The sequence below is a fragment of the Pelophylax lessonae genome (assembly GCF_965119305.1).
Source record: "Pelophylax lessonae genome assembly, chromosome: 10".
NCBI classification, from domain to species: Eukaryota; Metazoa; Chordata; class Amphibia; order Anura; family Ranidae; genus Pelophylax; species Pelophylax lessonae.
Window position 1 is genome coordinate 154,667,838 of NC_138777.1, and position 13,515 is coordinate 154,681,352.

General features: G+C 39.1%; 1 protein-coding gene across 1 annotated transcript in view; it reads right to left on the minus strand.

The window, feature by feature from the left end:
• PC (pyruvate carboxylase) overlaps window positions 1-13,515 on the minus strand; it is a 674,712-nt gene that overhangs the window by 393,008 nt on the left and 268,189 nt on the right. The gene's annotated exons all lie outside the window — the stretch shown is intronic.

Below are 13,515 nucleotides of genomic sequence, written 5' to 3' on the forward strand. Positions count from 1 at the left end.
TCTTTGATTTGGCCATTCTAACACCTGGATATGTTTATTTGTGAACCATTCCATTGTAGATTTTGCTTTATGTTTTGGATCATTGTCTTGTTGGAAGACAAATCTCCGTCCCAGTCTCAGGTCTTTTGCAGACTCCATCAGGTTTTCTTCCAGAATGGTCCTGTATTTGGCTCCATCCATCTTCCCATCAATTTTAACCATCTTCCCTGTCCCTGCTGAAGAAAAGCAGGCCCAAACCATGATGCTGCCACCACCATATTTGACAGTGGGGATGGTGTGTTCAGGGTGATGAGCTGTGTTGCTTTTACGGCAAACATAACGTTTTGCATTGTTGCCAAAAAGTTTAATTTTGGTTTCATCTGACCAGAGCACCTTCTTCCACATGTTTGGTGTGTCTCCCAGGTGGCTTGTGGTAAACTTTAAACAACACTTTTTATGGATATCTTTAAGAAATGGCTTTCTTCTTGCCATTCTTCCATAAAGGCCAGATTTGTGCAGTATACGACTGATTGTTGTTCTATGGACAGAGTCTCCCACCTGAGCTGTAGATCTCTACAATTCATCCAGAGTGATTATGGGCCTCTTGGCTGCATCTCTGATCAGTCTTCTCCTTGTATGAGCTGAAAGTTTAGAGGGACGGCCAGGTCTTCGTAGATTTGCAGTGGTCCGATACTCCTTCCATTTCAATATTATCGCTTGCACAGTGCTCCTTGGGATGTTTAAAGCTTGGGAAATCTTTTTGTATCCAAATCCGGCTTTAAACTTCTCCACAACAGTATCTCAGACCTGCCTGGTGTGTTCCTTGTTCGTCATGATGCCCTCTGCGCTTTAAACTGACCTCTGAGACTATCACAGTGCAGGTGCATTTATACGGAGACTTGAATACACACAGGTGGATTCTATTTATCATCATTAGTCATTTAGGTCAACATTGGATCAGAGATCCTCACTGAACTTCTGGAGAGAGTTTGATGCACTGAAAGTAAAGGGGCTAAATAATTTTGCACGTCCAATTTTTCAGTTTTTTATTTGTTAAAGTTTGAAATATCCAATAAATTTCGTTCCACTTCATGATTGTGTCCGACTTGATGATTCTTCACAAAAAATTACAGTTTTATATCTTTATGTTTGAAGCCTGAAATGTGGCAAAAGGTCGCAAAGTTCAAGGGGGCTGAATACTTTTGCAAGGCACTATATATATATATATATATATATATATATATATATATATAATTGTTTTCTTTTGTTAAAAAATCAGATGACCACAGCTCTCATCTGGAGAAGGGGAGGATACGTTTTTTCTTTAATCAAAATCACACACATGTTCTGTCAAAATCTCAGAACAAATGCTTTTTATTTAAATAGATCATTTGTCTGAATTGATCAAAGGTTTGCCTTTGCATGGCTGGCTTTACAGACCCGTATTAAACATAAGTTAGTACACAAGTTTGTACATGAGTTTATAATGTTTGGCTTGGTTAGTTTCAACTCAACAGCTGACATGGCAGCTTTCAAATTACTACAAGTATCTAATTTTGTCCAAGGAATCGATATACCAAAGAGAAGATCCCATACAAAGGTCAGAAGGAGAGACGCCTGGTTCGATACAGAGCTAACCAGATCCTGTGATTAATTATTTCTTAATGACCTATTTAATGGAGTCTCTACCCTATTCCCCTCTTATCAGAAAGCACTTTATACAAGGCTTTTAATTGGTTATTCAATACATTTTGCAGATTGTATTCTTTCTCATAGCAGCTTCTCCAACAACACATCTAAATTATTTTTATATATGTATAAAGTGATTGTAGCAACATTTGTGTACTCATAACAGCACAGCTAAAGTGGTTGTAAAGTCTTTAGATTTTTTTACCTTTGTGTATAGTGTGCAGCTTCCCCCACCTCATAATATTTACTAAAGCCCGATCCCAATCCAACGATGTGCACAAGACCTGAGGCTTTCCCGGGTCTCACCCTCCTGATTGGCTGAAATGCACCAGCAGGAGCAATTTGCTCCTGCTGCTGTCAATCACAGCCAATGACGCTGGAGCAGGGGGCGGGGTTGAGCCCTGCTCTCAGTGTCTTATGGACGCAGAGTGTCAGCTAGGGAGCAAGTGTGCACGAGTGACCCCACAGCAAGCAGCTTGCTATGAGGGCACGCAGCAAAGGGGAGGGGCACAGAGTTACATAGTAGGTAAGGTTGAAAAAAGACAATAGTCCATCCAGTTCAATCTGTGTAGGTGTACGTGTGTCATTGTCGATAATTATTTCCCATATCCCTGTATGTTGTGTTCTTTAAGATGCATGTCCAAGAGTCTTATAAAAATATCAATACTCTCAGGTAACACCATCAATTGTGGAAGAGAGTTCCACATCCTTACCACCCTGACACAGCTTAAGGTTAAACCCCCCTCTCCTCCAATCTTATTGTGTGGCCCCATGTCCTCTTACACTCCTTGAGACTGAATATTTTTTTTCCAATGCTGGGATCACCATTGAGGGATTTGTAAATCGATATCATGTCCCCTCTCAAACATCTCTTCTCCAGTGAGAATAAATGTAGTGCTTGTAATCAGTCATTCATGTTCCAGTAGGGGACCTGAGAAGAGGAGGATTGGGGCTGCTCTGTGCAAAACCACTGTACAGAGCAAGTAAGTATGACATGTTTTTTTTTTTAATACAATTTTTTTCGTTTATAATCACTTTAAAGTAGAACTATAGGCAAAATTTTTTTTTCCTATTTGGATACAGTAAGGGAGGGATATAACCCATCTGATTTTTTTGTCACCATCTGTGTCTCATTGGGGAGATTTCTCTTCACTTCCTGTCCCATAGCCAAAACAGGAAGTGAAAGCAAATCCCTGCAAATTAAGGGAATTTCCTGGGGATCCCCAGGTCACTAGAACTAGTGTCCCCAGTGGAAGATTTCTGCTCTATTACTTTTCTGGGGACAGCCCAAAATGTGGGATTTTCTCTTACTTTCACTTTCAATGATAATGGTAAAAAGGACAAACAGAGAAGGCGAATCTACCTAAAGGGGGCACAGACAGCAATAAAACCTGACACAGAGTCTCATCCCTCCACACTCTACTCAAAAATTAAAAAAACAAGTTTTGCCTTTAGTTATATGTTAAGTACTGTCCTTGCTCATTTTTGTTATTTGCACTAACAGCTATTTTTCAGGACAAGCATTTGTGGGTCTAACGCCTTTTTCTAGGACAAATATTAATATTAGGGATTAAGCGATTATCGGCAAAGCCAATATATCGAGGGCCGATATGCACTTTTCCTGACATATCGGAATCGGCCCCGGAGGTTACTGATATTGCCGATATTTCGGGAAAGTGCTTGTGCTGGAGTGATGCCTGCAGCTAGAGGCATCACCCCGGTACCAGTCTCCATAGACGACGGTCGGCTGTCTTGTAATGACAACAGATGCTGCTGAGAAGCCGCTCGGCTGTCATTACAAAGAGCGGGAGGAGACGCCCCCCCCTCCCGCGGCATGCCTGGGTCTCCTGTCCCACTGGGAGACCCGGCATGCTACCTCCACTGCCACTGAAGAGAAGACCCGATTAAACCCGCATTCGGCTCTGATCGGATCTCTATGTAAAAACCCGGAAGTGATGTCATGAGTGACATCACTTCTGAATACTGTCTGGCGCCCAATTAAAAAAAAAAAAAGACAGCATTCAAAACAGCCAAACTTGACGTTTTGAATGCTTTTAAGTTCAAAGGAGGGGTTTGGGGTCTTTTATACCCCCAGATGCCACCACAAAAGTACCTATAAAAAAAAAAAAAAATAAAAACCTTTTTTTTTTTAAATGTACAAAAATATCGGCCTATATCAGCCGATATCGATATTATTGGCCAAAACATCGGTAACAAAAAAATGATATTGGTCGATCACTAATATACAGCAATTGTTACTTCCCCAAAGTATATGTCTAATGTGGTAAAGTAGGCAAATGTAAGTGATTCATTTGTTGTCTGCTAAACTTATAAACCCTTTCTTATTAATATTTATTGTTATATTATGTCTTTGTTAAAAAACTGGTCCACGTCAAAAAGTATGTGTTTAGATGTATTGCATTGGTACGAATTTAAGAGGGTGGGACTCTGTTCAAATTATATTTATAGGGAAAATTCAAGTGAATTTACACAAAGTAAAGCATGAAAGACTTGTTTTCCGACTCACAGCAATAAAATTCATGGTGGGAACAGATGCTAATAAACACAGATTTTCTGATATACATGCATTTTTCTTTTGCTTCAAAAAGCTGCTTAATACATGACAATGCACCTGATGTGGAAAACTCTCAATCAAGAATGTTGTCTGAGAGACAGCAGATCTCTACTGACAGTAAGCTACTCTATAGCCTGTTGGAATTGGTTAACAACCCCAAAGGAAATCTTTAAACACGTTCTTTAAATGCATTTAGATTTATTCACAAAATTTGCAATGTAAATGTTTTATTTGATCTTGCAAAATGTTTTTTTTTTCACATTTTACAATAAGATTGTAATGAGTATGTGTAACTCATAACACCGAATATACATCTTACAATGTCTTCTTTCCACTGTTTTTTGTACATTTCTTTTCTTTTTTATTTTAACATTCTTTATTTTCATTTTTAACAAAGGGACGCAATAAATGACAAGCTACAGTATTATACTGATACATTGTGGTCACAGAGAGTATCAGAAATAGTACAACAGTGTAGACATTGGGTGAAAGACAGTAGACACAATGTTCAAAACAGGACCAGGCAGCAGCTCCTATTTACCGCTCTATTTTGACAGCACAGGCACCCATCTCCATGTATGGTGGACCCGCCCCACAGTATGCTCATTTTGGGTGGATTTTTTCTTGGTTCCTACTACACGGTTTGCAAAACTGATTATTCCTGACCTACTTTTAACCCTTTTAAATGGTCAACCAGGATTTTACAGAGACCCAATTTAAATATTTATGGCAACTAACTACAGTTGCCAGACAAACCATAGCAAAAACATGGAAATCTTCTTCACTCAGCTTGGTTAAGACATGACAGAATCAAAAAAATACTCAAAGATCTGGCAGCCATGGGTAGACCACTACCTCCATACACACTTTGATGCTACCCTACTGCTCCCAAGCTGATATCTTTGTTATTGATGAAACATAGTTCCCATGTGCCATCACAGACAGACCCCCAAGATCCCAACCCTGACCCCCTCTTGCCCCTTTTTCTTTTACCCTAATCCTATGTTCTTTCCCTCTTCTCCACAAAACTGTAGGCAGTCTGGGTTGCCTAGCTAGATTGCTAAACAACCCTACCAACACTTGACTTTGTCTGACTGCCTGTTTATACACTCTGCCTTTGGTTACATCATTATAAACTTGGGCAGGTGTTTTGTTATATGATGTTAACCGGTCTATCTGGTCAACTATTCCTCTATCATAATGCTAACCCATGTGACTTACATTCATTGTAAACTTACTAAACCAATACATATATTATTGAACAGCTAACGCATTTCGGGAGTCAAGCTCCCTTCATCAGAGCTCTGATGAAGGGAGCTTGACTCCCGAAATGCGTTAGTGGTCTGATTTACAAGGACACGTTCCATTCCATGTGTGGCGGATGCTTGTAATGTGATTTTAACACTCTTCTTGTTACTAAGTGTGCAATTACCTTTTTATTAAAATATTATATATGGTGACCACGAGTAATGCACTAGGTGTTTGCGCCTCCTTTTTCTTCTCTTTTAGGTACATTGTTGGAGTCCCCTGCCTGAGGAGAGCAGCACGCCAGTCTTCCCCTTTCAGAGTGAGCGCTTGCCTGAATTGTTTGTTTGTGTCAATACATATATTGATACAAGACAGAAGGGGAGAAAAGAAAGAAGAAGAAAAAAGGGGCTGGGGGTGGAAAGACAAGTGGATAAAGGAACAAGTTTGTCTACAGGCATTGGGTGTGTCAGATAATGAACATTAACTAGAATGCAAATCAAAAAGGTGAAAACAGTAAACCACACACGTAGTGAAACAAACAAAACAAATATAATTGTGAAAAACAGCTGCAGACACTAAGTGATATCAACTTGGCCACAAGAAACTGAAAAAATCTGTGCTGCTCTAAACGAAACAATAATAGTGCACGGACATATAAAATGTTAAAAATATCAGAAAATAAAAAATATAGAACATTAAGCAATAGAAAAGTGAAAAGTGTGTCCACTTGTATTTCAAAGTTCATGCAATAAACTAATTCTTTACTGAAGAGTACCATAAATCAGTGCATCCACCACCAGTGAATCAAACACTCACCAAAAATGAATGTATGAAAGCCTAACAGAAATGTATGGTAATACAAAAAAACTTATCAAAACTCATCAGTAATTCGCTTGCATATAATTGACAATTTGGGGGAATCAAAAATGGAGAAAGATCTGGGAGTCTTGGTTGATGATAGATTAGGCAACAGCATGCAATGTCAAGCTGCAGCTGCCAAAGCCAGCAGAATATTAGCATGCATAAAGAAGGGGATGTATTCCAGAGATAAGACCATAATCCTGCCACTTTATAAAACTCTGGTCCGACCGCATCTGAAGTATTCTGTCCAGTTATGGTCCCCAGTCCTCAAGAGGGATGTGTTGGAGCTGGAGAGAGTCCAGAGAAGGGCAACTAAACCGATTAGGGGATTGGAGGACCTTAATTATGAAGAGCGTCTGCAATCGCTTGATTTATTCTCTGTGGAGAAGAGACGCCTGAGGGGGGAGATGATAGCAATTTACAAATATCTCAATGGGGATCTCAGCTTAGAAAAAAAGCTGTTCAGTCGAAGGGATTGCACGAGGACTCGAGGGCATACAATGCGATTAGAGGAGAAGCGTTTTAACCTCAGGCAACGTGGGGGGTTCTTTACTGTGAGGGCTACAAGATTGTGGAATTCTCTACCACAAGAGGTGGTTTCTGCGGGAAGTATGGTGGCTTACAAAAGACTCTTAGACGTACATCTCAAGGATCAGAACATTCAGGGCTATGTGAAATGATTACAGCCACACACACCTACACAGGTTGAACTGGATGGACTATTGTCTTTATTCAACCTCATCTACTATGTAACTACAGTATGTAACTATGCAATTTATGTCATTTAGAGTGGTAATAAGGTACACATGCAGAAAAGAGCTATTCTATTTCACTGGAATACCGCTACACATTCGTTCTCTTGCAGAATTACAATACAAATAGTATAAAGTCTTAAAAGCGCTTTAAATTAAAAGGGTAGCTTTTAGTGTTGTCCAGGAAAGGTACTGTATATATTATATATTGGAAGAGAATTAAGAGTGACATCTAGATAGGAATGCACGTCACCAGCTGTGACTCAATATGAGTCTCCATGCTACATTTCCTGCTACTCCAGGATGTTTATATCTGAGCCTCGCTGTCCTCACAGCTATAAATCAAAGCATCTGGGGAACTAGAAGGTATCTGTGGTGCTAATGGCTTAGGGTGTCCAGAGCTCTAAGTGTTGAATAACATTTGCTGAAGCATATTAAATTAAAGCTTGTGTGTCAAAATACATGCAATGGACCACATAAAACTACACCTAAATGCATTACAAATACATATTCATGTATTCGGAAGTATTAAAGTTTACATTAAAATTCAGTGTAGCAGGAGGAAAAGCACCAAGAGGTAAATGTTGGGACTGGATATCTATCTATCTATCTATCTATCTATCTATCTATCGCGTTATAAAATTCTATGTATTTGCGTGGATTAATTGTATTAATTGTACTTCATTTTTATTAGGAGTGTTCTGAATGAACTAAAATGAAGTAAAACATGTATTATGTGTAGTAGAATGCAGCATTTTTGGAGTGAATCCACCCTTAATACTGTCACATATGTGAGTCTCCTCAGTCTGCTTTATCTGCCTCCCATGCGAATAATAATGATTTTTCATATAATATTCACAAATGTGCTCTACTCCTAAAATATGCAACAGATCAGTTCTGTGAGCATTCAAAAGTGTCCAGAAGTCCCACATCCTTTAATAGGAAACACTGGCAGTAGAGGTAACCTCCCTCCCCTATTCCTATATTGCAGGGATACCCAACATTTTTTTAAAGCAATGACCAGTTCACTTTCCATTACATTATCTTGGGTCTGGAGTGGCCAATGAGAGCAACAACGTTCTGGGATTGTAGGTCAGTATTATTAAAAATGCTCCTATGTTGCTGATCAGTAGTAAAAATTGTCCCTATGTCCAGGCTTTGTGAGATTTAAAAACACCTATGTGTCAGTGAGAGTAAATAAATGTGCTGGCATTAGTAATCAGGTAAGACAAAATCCTATTAATTTCTCTTTGAGCTGTGAGACAACAGATTCCTCCCCAGTGGCGTCACTAGGTGGGGGGGGGGGGCGCAGAGGGGGCCACTATTGTGGCATTGTCCAACTGCAATCTGGACAGGTGACCAATGCCAGAGTGATAACCAAAAAGGCTTTCTGTGGGGTCCAGGTTTGGCAGGAAAAGGAAAAAAAGGTTTTCCTTTCTTCGGAAGGGAAAAGTCATCCATTGTTTGAGGACACTAGCAAAAAAAATGATGCCTGCTGGGAATGGGAGGGGTTATTACTAGCAAGAGAAGTAGTGGAGCCGCACCCAGGTAAATGAAAACAATAAGGTCTCTTTATTCTTCAAAATCATAAGTAGACAGACAGTGCAGGGAACAGGTAGTCCAGGAGTGTTGTTGCTGACCATGTCCATCCGTTTAGGACTACAGTGTACCCATTTGCTGATGGCTCCTTCCAACAGGATAATGCACCATGTCACAAAGCTCAAAATCATCTCACCCCTGGTTTCTTGAGCATAACAAAAGATTCACTGTACTCCAATGGCCTCCACAGTTACCAGATCTCCAATAGAGCACCTTTGGGATGTGGTGGAGCGGGAGATTTACATAATAGATGTGCAGCCGACAAATCTGTAGCAACTGCGTTTTGTGATCATGTCAATAAGGAACAAAATTTCTGAGGAATGTTTCCAATGCCTTGTTGAATCTATGGCACACACAATTAAGGAAGTTCTGAAGGCAAAAGGGGTCCAACCTGGTACTAGCAAGCTTTGTACCTAACAAAGTGGCCAGTGAGTGTATATACCATAGTTTGTAGACTCTATAACTTTCACACATACTAAATAATATACATGGTTATATACATGATTTTGACATAAAAAATATAGATTTTTTTTTAATTATCTGTATTTTTTTTTTTATATAGCAAAACATTAAAAACCCAGTGTCGATTAAATACTACCAAAAGAAAGCTCTGTCTAAAAAAAAAAAAAAATGATACTTTTATTGCATTAAAATTGTGACAGCATGAAAATTTAAAAATGGCCTAAGCAGTAAGTGCCGGTTCACACTTCCGCGTGTGCGGCGATCGCATGTAATATCGGAGCGCACTGCTCCTTCATTACATGCGATCTGATGTGCAGTGCGAATTCAGCCATACACTTTGTATGGCTAAATTCGCACTGCACCCGCACCAAAGTCGCACATGAGGCATTTTTTCAGCCGCATCAGGATCAGATCGCACAGTGGTTCACACTTATGCGATCCAATCCTGTGCGAACTGTCAGATCGCACTGCGATATGCGATCAAACTGGGGGTGTCGTTAACATTTCATTGACACCCCCAGCGTATCGCATATGGCAGTGTGAACTGCCAGATGTGCGTTTGCGATGCAGGAACAGGCTGCGAATTCGCAGGCTTCCCGCTTCGCACAAGTGTGACCCGGCACTTAGGGAGTGAAAGTGTCTGGTATTGAGGTGGTTAAAGGGTACCTGATAGAAAAACAGAGCTGCAAATTGTAAGTGAAATGTAATATACTGCCGCTTACCAATCTTTGGATGTGATGGCTGCATTCTTTTTCTTGTTTATGCTTTTCACCACCATTATTTCACCCGGTGATCCAGCCAGTAATACACTTCTTGTCTTAGGCTGTCTGCTTTTTGGATGAAGTAGTAAAGTAAACACCCTTGGGCAGCAGCATTGTCAGTCTAGGTAAAGAACTAGCAGACTTAGATGGACTTGACTAACAAACTAAAGCAGAACACTTAATAGGCAGTTACAGAGCAGGAAGTGAGGGGAGAGAAGAGTTGAAGACATGCACAGCGCTGGATTGAATGAGAGCTCAGGCAAGTAAAAGGAGGGATAGGGGTCTAATGTAGATACCTAAACATCTTTTTACCATAATGCAAGGAAAGCATCAAGGTAAAAATGTTTAGTCTTTATTACAACATTTAATAACACTCCACAACTAGAAAAGCTTACTTTGCATATAGGGGTTTATCTGTATAAACTTGCAAAATCTTGGCAAGGATAGCTGGAATCCCTTGGAACTGCTACCACACTGTTTCTTTAAAAAGAAAATAAAAAAGAAGGCTGCTGACCCTTAGGGTAAGTTCATGACGCTGCATGTGAGGAATGCATGAAAAATCACACGCTCTCTCGACACACACAGAAATGCTTTGCCTTTTAGCAGATGCATGGCCATTCCAATAATTGTTAATAGAACATCCATGCACCTGCTAATATGCTTCATTTATGCCAAACCTGCAGAATGTGGTTCGGTGCAAAGTGTTTTTGGAAAAGGGTCTGCCTGAAACCTAGACTCAGTTGCCCACCAAAGAGATTATTTTCCCTTCCAAGTTACGTCCACTAACTCTGGGATGGGACATGTCTAGAATTGTTACTTCTAGTTCAAATTACAAATACTAAAATAGACCAATGACATGTATCACTGTGACGAATGTAGGTCTGGTTGGGCCTGTTTTATGCAATGTAAATTTGAGTATAAAGAAAATCTTACATACTTTCTGTTCATTTGTCTTCACACCTGTATATTTCTGAAAATTCAATAAATATTATTGAAACAAAAAAAAAGCTGGTAAAATAAATGATTTAAATGTGTTGATTTTGACAAAGTCAGGAAGTGACGAAACGCGTCAGAGGCGTTGCCACACGACGTACTGGAGGATCGGTCAGGTGAGCCGAGGAGTCTTCTGTGTTCCAGCATCCCATTACCATTGTGCCGCGGCGTCGGGACCAGAGTAAGCACCCCAATCCCCGCTTTTATTGCATCTATGTATTGATGTGCTTTTAAGGATTGTTTACATGTATGTGCATGGGTGATTGAGTAGATTAAAGGTCTTAGACGTTATTGCAATAGTGGGGCTCTTTTTTTTCTTACATGCTTTGAGCGTAAGGAAGGCTGCCTAGTCACCGGGGACCTAATATCAGCTTCATCCTGTGTGTCAAAGTGGAACATCCTAGTGCAGAAGCCCAGTCCATGAGAGTGGAGGGCAATAAGTGGGGGTGAGTGGCTTTGCTGAGGGGAGTGGAACACAGAGGTGGAGGACTTTCTGGGTGTTTCCTTAGTTCAATTAGCCACTGGAATCTCACCTGATCATCAGTTATCACTATTCTTTTCAGACTGTCTGTGAATTCATTTGAGATTGTTTATTAAGATTTCCAAGGTGGAGTTGGACTTTCTCACATATCACCAATTTTGTTTTTTTGCATTTGATGGTTTATATGGTTCATGCATTTACACATATGCTATTGTGTTTTGATTTGTTCACTATTTATGTGTGCAACTAGAGGTTCACTTCTCACAATTATTCACAAAATAAATTATTTGATTAAACCCCATATAAATTCGCTATACAAGAACATGTATTGAATAATGTTGTTAAAAATGAATAAATTAGGCATTTAGCTTTAAGTAATGAATAAAAAAGGAACGTTTTGAGAGGGGTGTAGTCCTTGCGGTGAGCAAATAAGTCAATTTACTGCCAGATGCTAATAAATCCATGGCACAGATTTCTCATTATGAAACGATTTTGTGTTAAACAATGTTAGTGATTCCAAACAACAAACTTAATTTCATTAACTTGATATCTGCACATCTAGATTGTAAGCTCTAACGAGCAGGGCCCTCTAGTTCCTACTGTTTTGAACTGTATTGTAACTGTATTGTCTTCCCTCTCATTGTAAAGCGCTGCGCAAACTGTTGGCGCTATATAAATCCTGTGTAATAATAATAATAATAATAATCACATGTACTTTTGTAACGGATTTTGCTTCGAACATGTAAAAACTTTGAGATAATTGTTTTTTTATGTTCAAAGAGCTTGGAAGGGTTAATTTGTGTGTGTTTTTTTTTTTTTTTGCAAAATTTAAAAATGGTTTAAAAATGTCCCCATATTGTATGAAATATGATTTTTTTACAGAAATATTGTCATGGCTAAAAATGAAAATTATTATAAGTAGTGCTTTGGATCTTATGTGATAATATATTGTTTAATTAAGTTTGAATATATATTTCTATTATCTATGACCTTCTGGAACACTATGCAAGTAAAGTACTCTGATCTGTATCTGAGGTATTCAGAGACTTGTAATTTGGCCTTATTTCAAATAAAAAATGTTGCTAAGTGGGACAAGAACATGTTGGCAGAAATGCTGACATCTGGAAAGGTCTCGTAGGCCACTCAGGGGACAAACAAGACGACATTGCAGGCTTGTTTCCAAGTGACAGAGTGTACTTTAGGAAAGAAGGAGAGATGCAGATCTACAATATCAAGAATAGGAACTGATCTAATCTGATTTAATTGTGCTAATATGTTACAACTAATGATCCTGCAGAGCTCTGTAAATATATCAGCATTATGCCTCTTATATCATTATTATTCTTCTAGTTGTTTGCCAATAGATTGTAAGCTCTAACGAGCAGGGCCCTCTAGTTCCTCCTGTTTTGAACTGTATTGTAACTGTATTGTCTTCCTTCACATTGTAAAGCGCTGCGCAAACTGTTGGCGCTATATAAATCCTGTATAATAATAATAATAATAGAAATAATGTTCCCTTAACCACTTAAGCCCCGGAAGATTTCACCCCCTTCCTGACAAGGGCCTATTTTGCGATTCGGCACTGCGTGACTTTAAAGGACAATTGCGCGGTCGTGCGATGCTGTACCTAAACAAATTTGGCGTCCTTTTTTTCCCACAAACAGAGCTTTCTTTTGATGGTATTTGATCACCTGTGCGATTTTTTGATCATGCGCTATAAACAAAAAAAGCGTCAATTTTGCAAAAATAACAATATTTTTCACATTTTTTTATATGAAAATCCCCCCCCCCCTAAAAAAATGTAAAAATCAAAATTTGTTAACATTTTCGGCCAATTTGTTTTATGCTACATATGTTTGGTAAAAAAAAAAAAAAAAAAAAATCGCAAAAAGCGTATTTTGATTGGTTTGCGCAAAAGTTATCGCGTTTACTAACAAAGGGAAAGATTTTTGTCATTTTTGTTGTTTTTTTTTTAACGCGTAATGGCAGCGATCTGCGTTTTTTTTTGCGGTACTGCGACATTGCGGCGGACAGATCGGAGCCTTGACTGACATTTTTTACACTTTTTGGGTTACCAGTGACATTTCTACAGTAATCAGTGCTATAAATATGCAC